The sequence below is a fragment of the Oncorhynchus keta genome, unplaced genomic scaffold (genome assembly GCF_023373465.1).
Source record: "Oncorhynchus keta strain PuntledgeMale-10-30-2019 unplaced genomic scaffold, Oket_V2 Un_contig_17483_pilon_pilon, whole genome shotgun sequence".
NCBI lineage: Eukaryota > Metazoa > Chordata > Actinopteri > Salmoniformes > Salmonidae > Oncorhynchus > Oncorhynchus keta.
In genome coordinates, this window is record NW_026280451.1 from 47,242 (window position 1) to 57,825 (window position 10,584).

Genomic DNA, 10,584 nt, shown 5'->3' on the forward strand with positions numbered 1-10,584 from the left:
GACTCAGGGACATGTCTCAATAGTCTGATACGGATTCCTTTCCTCATCTCCTTCCCTTGGTTATTGTGTTGAGACAGAGATGTTTTGATGGGATGAGACAGCCGTGTAACGAACACAGCAGGACTGTCACACCTATTACCAGTCGTGTAACGAACACAGCAGGACAGTCACATCTATTACCAGTCGTGTAACGAACACAGCAGGACTGTCACATCTATTACCAGTCGTGTAACGAACACAGCAGGACAGTCACATCTATTACCAGTCGTGTAACGAACACAGCAGGACTGTCACATCTATTACCAGTCGTGTAACGAACACAGCAGGACTGTCACACCTATTACCAGTCGTGTAACGAACACAGCAGGACTGTCACACCTATTACCAGTCGTGTAACGAACACAGCAGGACTGTCACACCTATTACCAGTCGTGTAACGAACACAGCAGGACTGTCACACCTATTACCAGTCGTGTAACGAACACAGCAGGACTGTCACATCTATTACCAGTCGTGTAACGAACACAGCAGGACTGTCACATCTATTACCAGTCGTGTAACGAACACAGCAGGACTGTCACACCTATTACCAGTCGTGTAACGAACACAGCAGGACAGTCACACCTATTACCAGTCGTGTAACGAACACAGCAGGACTGTCACACCTATTACCAGTCGTGTAACGAACACAGCAGGACAGTCACATCTATTACCAGTCGTGTAACGAACACAGCAGGACTGTCACATCTATTACCAGTCGTGTAACGAACACAGCAGGACTGTCACATCTATTACCAGTCGTGTAACGAACACAGCAGGACTGTCACATCTATTACCAGTCGTGTAACGAACACAGCAGGACTGTCACATCTATTACCAGTCGTGTTTCCTTTTCTTCAACCCCCTCCCCTGCAGGACTCTTTCTGACAGGGGGTGTTTGGGGAAGGGCAGGGTATAGGAGAGGAGGGGGGGGTTGGCTGTCGAGTCTGAGACGGGGACTTGACACTGCATGGATGCCTCCCCCCCCATACCACCTCTGTGACCCCCCTGGTTCCATCCCAGGACCCCGTCAGGACTGAAAACTGTCACAACAAGTCTGATCTACCCCAGAGCAGAGCCCTGGTATTCACTGGAACTATTCAATTCCAAGACTGTGAAACATACAAGATGATAAAGTGAACAAGATGATAAAGTGAACAAGACAATAAAATAAACAGTATAGTTCGTGAACTAGATGATAAAGTGAACAAGATGATAAAGTGAACAAGATGATAAAGTGAACAATATGATAAAGTGAACAAGATGATAAAGTGAACAAGATGATAAAGTGAACAATATGATAAAGTGAACAAGATGATAAAGTGAACAATATGATAAAGTGAACAAGATGATAAAGTGAACAAGATGATAAAGTGAACAATACAGTCAGTGAACAAGATGATAAAGTGAACAAGATGATAAAGTGAACAAGATGATAAAGTGAACAATATGATAAAGTGAACAAGATGATAAAGTGAACAAGATGATAAAGTGAACAATATCATAAAGTGAACAAGATGATAAAGTGAACAAGATGATAAAGTGAACAAGATGATAAAGTGAACAATACAGTCAGTGAACAAGATGATAAAATGAACAAGATGATAAAGTGAACAATACAGTCAGTGAACAAGATGATAAAATGAACAAGATGATAAAGTGAACAATACAGTCAGTGAACAAGATGATAAAATGAACAAGATGATAAAGTGAACAATACAGTCAGTGAACAAGATGATAAAATGAACAAGATGATAAAGTGAACAATACAGTCAGTGAACAAGATGATAAAGTGAACAATACAGTCAGTGAACAAGATGATAAAATGAACAAGATGATAAAGTGAACAATACAGTCAGTGAACAAGATGATAAAGTGAACAAGATAATAAAGTGAACAAGATAATAAAGTGAACAATACAGTCATTGAACAATACAGTCAGTGAACAAGATGATAAAATAAATAATATAGTAATATAGTCAGTGAACAAGGTGAGGGTGAGAGGCAGGGAGGGGGGCAGGGAGGGAGAGAGACAGGGAGGGAGAGAGAGGCAGGGAGGGAGACAGAGACAGGTAGGGAGAGAGAGGCAGAGAGGGAGAGAGAGACAGGGAGGGAGAGAGAGACAGAGAGGGAGAGAGAGGCAGAGAGGGAGAGAGAGGCAGAGAGGGAGAGAGAGACAGGGAGGGAGAGAGAGACAGAGAGAGGGAGAAAGTCAGGGAGGGAGAGAGAGACAGGTAGGGAGAGAGAGACAGGCAGGGAGAGAAAGTCAGGGAGGGAGAGAGAGACAGGGAGAGAGAAACAGGGAGGGAGAGAGAGACAGGGAGGGAGAGACAGAGACAGGGAGGGAGAGAGAGACAGGGAGGGAGAGAGAGGCAGGGAGGGAGAGAGAGACAGGGATGGAGAGAGAGACAGGGAGGGAGAGAGACAGGGAGGGAGAGAGAGGCAGGGAGGGAGAGAGAGACAGGGAGGGAGAGAGAGTGAGGAAGAGAGAGACAAGGAGGGAGAGAGAGACAGGGAGGGAGAGAGAGACAGGGAGGGAGAGAGACAGGGAGGGAGAGAGAGGCAGGGAGGGAGAGAGAGACAGGGAGGGAGAGAGAGGCAGGGAGGGAGAGAGAGACAGGGGGGAGAGAGAGGGAGGGAGGGAGAGAGAGACAGGGAGGGAGGAGAGAGAGGCAGGGAGGGAGAGAGAGACAGGGAGGGAGAGAGAGGGAGGGAGGGAGAGAGAGACAGGGAGGGAGAGAGAGTGAGGAAGAGAGAGACAGGGAGGGAGAGAGAGGGAGAGAGGGAGAGAGAGAGACAGGGGGGAAAGAGAGACAGGGGGGAGAGAGAGGCAGGGAGGGAGAGAGAGGCAGGTAGAGAGAGAAGGGCAGGGAGAGAGAGATAAATAGACAGGGAGAGAGAGGGAGAAAGGCAGGGAGAGACAGGGAGCGAGGCAACTCCCCTGAGACTATTTATAGGCTGCCATAAGTGATGTCCCTCATTATGTAATTGCAAGACATATAATTGAGAAATGGGGACAGGGAGGGAGGGAGGGAGGGAGAGTAAAGGAGAGAATAGAGAGACGGGGAGATGGAGGTGTAGTCAGTGAAACACACACACAGGAACACAAACATAGATACACACACCCCACATCCATCCATTTGTATCATTAAAAAACAAAGACTTTCTAAATTAGATGAGCGGCCAAACGAGCCTTATCTGTCCTCTCAGAGCAGAGGATAGAGCTGTGTTACACACACACACACACACACACACACACACACACACACACACACACACACACACACACACACACACACACACACACACACACACACACACACACACACACACACACACACTCGGAGCAGAGGATTGGGAGGGAGTGATTCTCTAGGGTCCTCAGAATAGGGGGATTCTCTAGGGTCCTCAGAATAGGGGGATTCTCTAGGGTCCTCAGTATAGGGGGATTCTCTAGGGTCCTCAGAATAGGGGGATTCTCTAGGGTCCTCAGAATAGGGGGATTCTCTAGGGTCCTCAGTATAGGGGGTTCTCTAGGGTCCTCAGAATAGGGGGATTCTCTAGGGTCCTCAGAATAGGGTGATTCTCTAGGGTCCTCAGAATAGGGGGATTCTCTAGGGTCCTCAGTATAGGGGGATTCTCTAGGGTCCTCAGTATAGGGGGATTCTCTAGGGTCCTCAGTATAGGGGGATTCTCTAGGGTCCTCAGTATAGACGGGACACTTTTCACATAACCTGAAATTAGGAGAACTGTTAAGACTGAATACCCTACCCCCCTACTCTACAATACCCTACCCCCTACTCTACAATACCCTAAACCCCTCTACCCCCTACTCTACAATACCCTACCCCCCTACTCTACAATACCCTACCCCCCTACTCTACAATACCCTAAACCCCTCTACCCCCTACTCTACAATACCCTACCCCCCTACTCTACAATACCCTAAACCCCTCTACCCCCCTACTCTACAATACCCTACCCCCCTACTCTACAATACCCTAAACCCCTCTACCCCCTACTCTACAATACCCTACCCCCCCTACTCTACAATACCCTAACCCCCTCTACTCTACAATACCCTAACCCCCCCTACTCTACAATACCCTACCCCCCTACTCTACAATACCCTAAACCCCTCTACCCCCTACTCTACAATACCCTACCCCCCCTACTCTACAATACCCTAACCCCCTCTACTCTACAATACCCTAACCCCTCTACTCTACAATACCCTAACCCCCTCTACTCTACAATACCCGAACCCCCTCTACTCTACAATACCCTAACCCCCTCTACCCCCCTACTCTACAATGCCCTAACCCTTTTACCCCCTACTGTACAATACCCCAACCCTCTCTACTCTACAATACCCTAACCCCCTCTACCCCCCTACTCTACAATACTCCAACCCTCTCTACTCTACAATACCCTAATCCCCTCTACCCTCCTACTCTACAATACCCTAACCCCCTCTACCCCCCTACTCTACAATACCCCAACCCTCTCTACTCTACAATACCCTAACCCCCTCTACCTCCCTACCCTACAATACCCTAACCCCCTCTACCCCCCTACTCTACAATACCCCAACCCTCTCTACTCTACAATACCCTAACCCCCTCTACCTCCCTACTCTACAATACCCCAACCCTCTCTACTCTACAATACCCTAACCCCCTCTACCCACCTACTCTACAATACCCCAACCCTCTCTACTCTACAATACCCTAACCCCCTCTACCTCCCTACCCTACAAAACCCTAACCCCCTCTACCCCCCTACTCTACAATACCCCAACCCTCTCTACTCTACAATACCCTAACCCCCTCTACCCCCCTACTCTACAATACCCCAACCCTCTCTACTCTAATAATAATAATAATATATGCCATTTAGCAGACGCTTTTATCCAAAGCGACTTACAGTCATGTGTGCATACATTCTACCCTAACCCCCTCTACCTCCCTACTCTATAATACCCTAACCCCCTCTACCTCCCTACTGTACAATACCCTAACCCCCTCTACCTCCCTACTCTACAATACCCTAACCCCCTCTACCTCCCTACCCTACAATACCCTAACCCCCTCTACCTCCCTACTGTACAATACCCTAACCCCCTCTACCTCCCTACTCTACAATACCCTAACCCCCTCTACCTCCCTACTCTACAATACCCTAACCCTCTCTACTCTACAATACCCCAACCCTCTCTACTCTACAATACCCTAACCCCCTCTACCTCCCTACTGTACAATACCCTAACCCCCTCTACCCCCTACTCTACAATACCCTAACCCCCTCTACCTCCCTACTCTACAATACCCCAACCCCCTCTACCTCCCTACTCTACAATACTAATTCCCCCCCAGGAGACTTCACCGTAGTAAAATATGTATTTTTCCCCATCCTTGATACAAGGTAACAATATTTGGGGTGGAGCAGTATGAAAACCAACCAATTGAAGTTTCAGTTTGATTGGACGGCGACAGTGAACGCAGAGAGAGGAAACAGAAGACGATGACGTCTGGAAGACAACGTTACGAGGGTCATTGTACCTACTTCATCAAAATGCATGTCATCCTCATTTTGCTCTCCAATTCCCTCTCTCCCCAGCCTCCTCGCCCTCACCTTTCCTCACTCTCCTCTCCTCAGAAGTGTCTCAGTGTCTTTAACCTCTCTAAGAGGGAGGGAGGACTGATATGAGACAGAGGAGGGAGGGAGGACTGATATGAGATGGAGCCAGAGGAGGGAGGACTGATCTGAGACGGAGCCAGAGGAGGGAGGGAGGACTGATCTGAGACGGAGCCAGAGGAGGGAGGACTGATCTGAGATGGAGCCAGAGGAGGGAGGACTGATCTGAGACGGAGCCAGAGGAGGGAGGGAGGACTGATCTGAGACGGAGCCAGAGGAGGGAGGGAGGACTGATCTGAGACAGAGCCAGAGGAGGGAGGACTGATCTGAGACGGAGCCAGAGGAGGGAGGGAGGACTGATCTGAGACGGAGCCAGAGGAGGGAGGGAGGACTGATCTGAGACGGAGCCAGAGGAGGGAGGGAGGACTGATATGAGACGGAGCCAGAGGAGGGAGGGAGGACTGATATGAGATGGAGTCAGAGGAGGGAGGGAGGACTGATCTGAGACGGAGCCAGAGGAGGGAGGACTGATCTGAGACGGAGCCAGAGGAGGGAGGACTGATATGAGACGGAGCCAGAGGAGGGAGGGAGGACTGATATGAGACGGAGCCAGAGGAGGGAGGACTGATCTGAGACGGAGCCAGAGGAGGGAGGGAGGACTGATCTGAGACGGAGCCAGAGGAGGGAGGACTGATCTGAGATGGAGCCAGAGGAGGGAGGACTGATCTGAGACGGAGCCAGAGGAGGGAGGGAGGACTGATCTGAGACAGAGCCAGAGGAGGGAGGACTGATCTGAGACAGAGCCAGAGGAGGGAGGACTGATCTGAGACGGAGCCAGAGGAGGGAGGGAGGACTGATCTGAGACGGAGCCAGAGGAGGGAGGACTGATATGAGACGGAGCCAGAGGAGGGAGGGAGGACTGATATGAGATGGAGCCAGAGGAGGGAGGGAGGACTGATCTGAGACGGAGCCAGAGGAGGGAGGGAGGACTGATCTGAGACGGAGCCAGAGGAGGGAGGACTGATATGAGACGGAGCCAGAGGAGGGAGGGAGGACTGATCTGAGACGGAGCCAGAGGAGGGAGGGAGGACTGATCTGAGACAGAGCCAGAGGAGGGAGGACTGATCTGAGACGGAGCCAGAGGAGGGAGGACTGATCTGAGACGGAGCCAGAGGAGGGAGGGAGGACTGATCTGAGACGGAGCCAGGAGGAGGGAGGACTGATCTGAGACGGAGCCAGAGGAGGGAGGACTGATCTGAGACGGAGCCAGAGGAGGGAGGGAGGACTGATCTGAGACGGAGCCAGAGGAGGGAGGACTGATCTGAGACAGAGCCAGAGGAGGGAGGACTGATCTGAGACGGAGCCAGAGGAGGGAGGACTGATCTGAGACAGAGCCAGAGGAGGGAGGACTGATCTGAGACGGAGCCAGAGGAGGGAGGACTGATATGAGACGGAGCTAGAGGAGGGAGGGAGGACTGATATGAGATGGAGTCAGAGGAGGGAGGGAGGACTGATCTGAGACAGAGCCAGAGGAGGGAGGGAGGACTGATATGAGATGGAGTCAGAGGAGGGAGGGAGGACTGATCTGAGACAGAGCCAGAGGAGGGAGGACTGATCTGAGACAGAGCCAGAGGAGGGAGGGAGGACTGATCTGAGACGGAGCCAGAGGAGGGAGGGAGGACTGATCTGAGACGGAGCCAGAGGAGGGAGGACTGATATGAGACGGAGCCAGAGGAGGGAGGGAGGACTGATCTGAGACGGAGCCAGAGGAGGGAGGACTGATCTGAGACGGAGCTAGAGGAGGGAGGGAGGACTGATCTGAGACAGAGCCAGAGGAGGGAGGACTGATATGAGATGGAGTCAGAGGAGGGAGGGAGGACTGATCTGAGACAGAGCCAGAGGAGGGAGGACTGATATGAGATGGAGTCAGAGGAGGGAGGGAGGACTGATCTGAGACAGAGCCAGAGGAGGGAGGACTGATCTGAGACGGAGCCAGAGGAGGGAGGGAGGACTGATATCTGACAGAGCCAGAGGAGGGAGGACTGATCTGAGATGGAGCCAGAGGAGGGAGGACTGATCTGAGATGGAGCCAGAGGAGGGAGGGAGGACTGATATGAGACGGAGCCAGAGGAGGGAGGGAGGACTGATATGAGACAGAGCCAGAGGAGGGAGGACTGATCTGAGACGGAGCCAGAGGAGGGAGGGAGGACTGATCTGAGACAGAGCCAGAGGAGGGAGGGAGGACTGATCTGAGACAGAGCCAGAGGAGGGAGGGAGGACTGATCTGAGACAGAGCCAGAGGAGGGAGGACTGATCTGAGATGGAGCCAGAGGAGGGAGGGAGGACTGATATGAGACGGAGCCAGAGGAGGGAGGACTGATCTGAGACAGAGCCAGAGGAGGGAGGGAGGACTGATCTGAGACGGAGCCAGAGGAGGGAGGACTGATCTGAGACGGAGCCAGAGGAGGGAGGGAGGACTGATCTGAGACGGAGCCAGAGGAGGGAGGACTGATCTGAGACAGAGCCAGAGGAGGGAGGACTGATCTGAGATGGAACCAGAGGAGGGAGGGAGGACTGATATGAGACGGAGCCAGAGGAGGGAGGACTGATATGAGACGGAGCCAGAGGAGGGAGGACTGATATGAGACGGAGCCAGAGGAGGGAGGACTGATATGAGACAGAGCCAGAGGAGGGAGGACTGATCTGAGATGGAGCCAGAGGAGGGAGGACTGATATGAGACGGAGCCAGAGGAGGGAGGACTGATATGAGACGGAGCCAGAGGAGGGAGGACTGATCTGAGATGGAGCCAGAGGAGGGAGGACTGATCTGAGATGGAGCCAGAGGAGGGAGGACTGATATGAGACGGAGCCAGAGGAGGGAGGACTGATCTGAGATGGAGCCAGAGGAGGGAGGACTGATATGAGACGGAGCCAGAGGAGGGAGGACTGATATGAGACAGAGCCAGAGGAGGGAGGGAGGACTGATATGAGACAGAGCCAGAGGAGGGAGGACTGATCTGAGATGGAGCCAGAGGAGGGAGGACTGATATGAGACGGAGCCAGAGGAGGGAGGACTGATCTGAGACGGAGCCAGAGGAGGGAGGGAGGACTGATCTGAGACGGAGCCAGAGGAGGGAGGACTGATCTGAGACGGAGCCAGAGGAGGGAGGGAGGACTGATCTGAGACGGAGCCAGAGGAGGGAGGACTGATATGAGACGGAGCCAGAGGAGGGAGGACTGATATGAGACGGAGCCAGAGGAGGGAGGACTGATCTGAGACAGAGCCAGAGGAGGGAGGGAGGACTGATCTGAGACGGAGCCAGAGGAGGGAGGACTGATCTGAGACAGAGCCAGAGGAGGGAGGGAGGACTGATCTGAGACGGAGCCAGAGGAGGGAGGACTGATCTGAGACGGAGCTAGAGGAGGGAGGGAGGACTGATCTGAGACAGAGCCAGAGGAGGGAGGACTGATCTGAGACGGAGCCAGAGGAGGGATGGAGGACTGATCTGAGATGGAGCCAGAGGAGGGAGGACTGATATGAGACGGAGCCAGAGGAGGGAGGGAGGACTGATCTGAGACAGAGCCAGAGGAGGGAGGGAGGACTGATCTGAGACGGAGCCAGAGGAGGGAGGACTGATCTGAGATGGAGCCAGAGGAGGGAGGACTGATCTGAGACGGAGCCAGAGGAGGGAGGACTGATCTGAGACGGAGCCAGAGGAGGGAGGGAGGACTGATATGAGATGGAGCCAGAGGAGGGAGGGAGGACTGATATGAGACGGAGCCAGAGGAGGGAGGACTGATATGAGACGGAGCCAGAGGAGGGAGGACTGATATGAGACGGAGCCAGAGGAGGGAGGACTGATATGAGACAGAGCCAGAGGAGGGAGGACTGATCTGAGATGGAGCCAGAGGAGGGAGGACTGATATGAGACGGAGCCAGAGGAGGGAGGACTGATATGAGACGGAGCCAGAGGAGGGAGGACTGATCTGAGATGGAGCCAGAGGAGGGAGGACTGATCTGAGATGGAGCCAGAGGAGGGAGGACTGATATGAGACGGAGCCAGAGGAGGGAGGACTGATCTGAGATGGAGCCAGAGGAGGGAGGACTGATATGAGACGGAGCCAGAGGAGGGAGGACTGATATGAGACGGAGCCAGAGGAGGGAGGGAGGACTGATATGAGACAGAGCCAGAGGAGGGAGGACTGATCTGAGATGGAGCCAGGAGGGAGGACTGATGAGACGGAGCCAGAGGAGGGAGGACTGATCTGAGACGGAGCCAGAGGAGGGAGGGAGGACTGATCTGAGACGGAGCCAGAGGAGGGAGGAGGGAGAGCCAGAGGAGGGAGGACTGATCTGAGACGGAGCCAGAGGAGGGAGGACTGATCTGAGACAGAGCCAGAGGAGGGAGGGAGGACTGATCTGAGACGGAGCCAGAGGAGGGAGGACTGATCTGAGACAGAGCCAGAGGAGGGAGGGAGGACTGATCTGAGACGGAGCCAGAGGAGGGAGGACTGATCTGAGACAGAGCCAGAGGAGGGAGGGAGGACTGATCTGAGACAGAGCCAGAGGAGGGAGGACTGATCTGAGATGGAGCCAGAGGAGGGAGGGAGGACTGATCTGAGATGGAGCCAGAGGAGGGAGGGAGGACTGATCTGAGATGGAGCCAGAGGAGGGAGGACTGATATGAGACGGAGCCAGAGGAGGGAGGACTGATATGAGACGGAGCCAGAGGAGGGAGGACTGATCTGAGATGGAGCCAGAGGAGGGAGGACTGATCTGAGATGGAGCCAGAGGAGGGAGGACTGATATGAGACGGAGCCAGAGGAGGGAGGACTGATCTGAGATGGAGCCAGAGGAGGGAGGACTGATATGAGACGGAGCCAGAGGAGGGAGGACTGATATGAGAC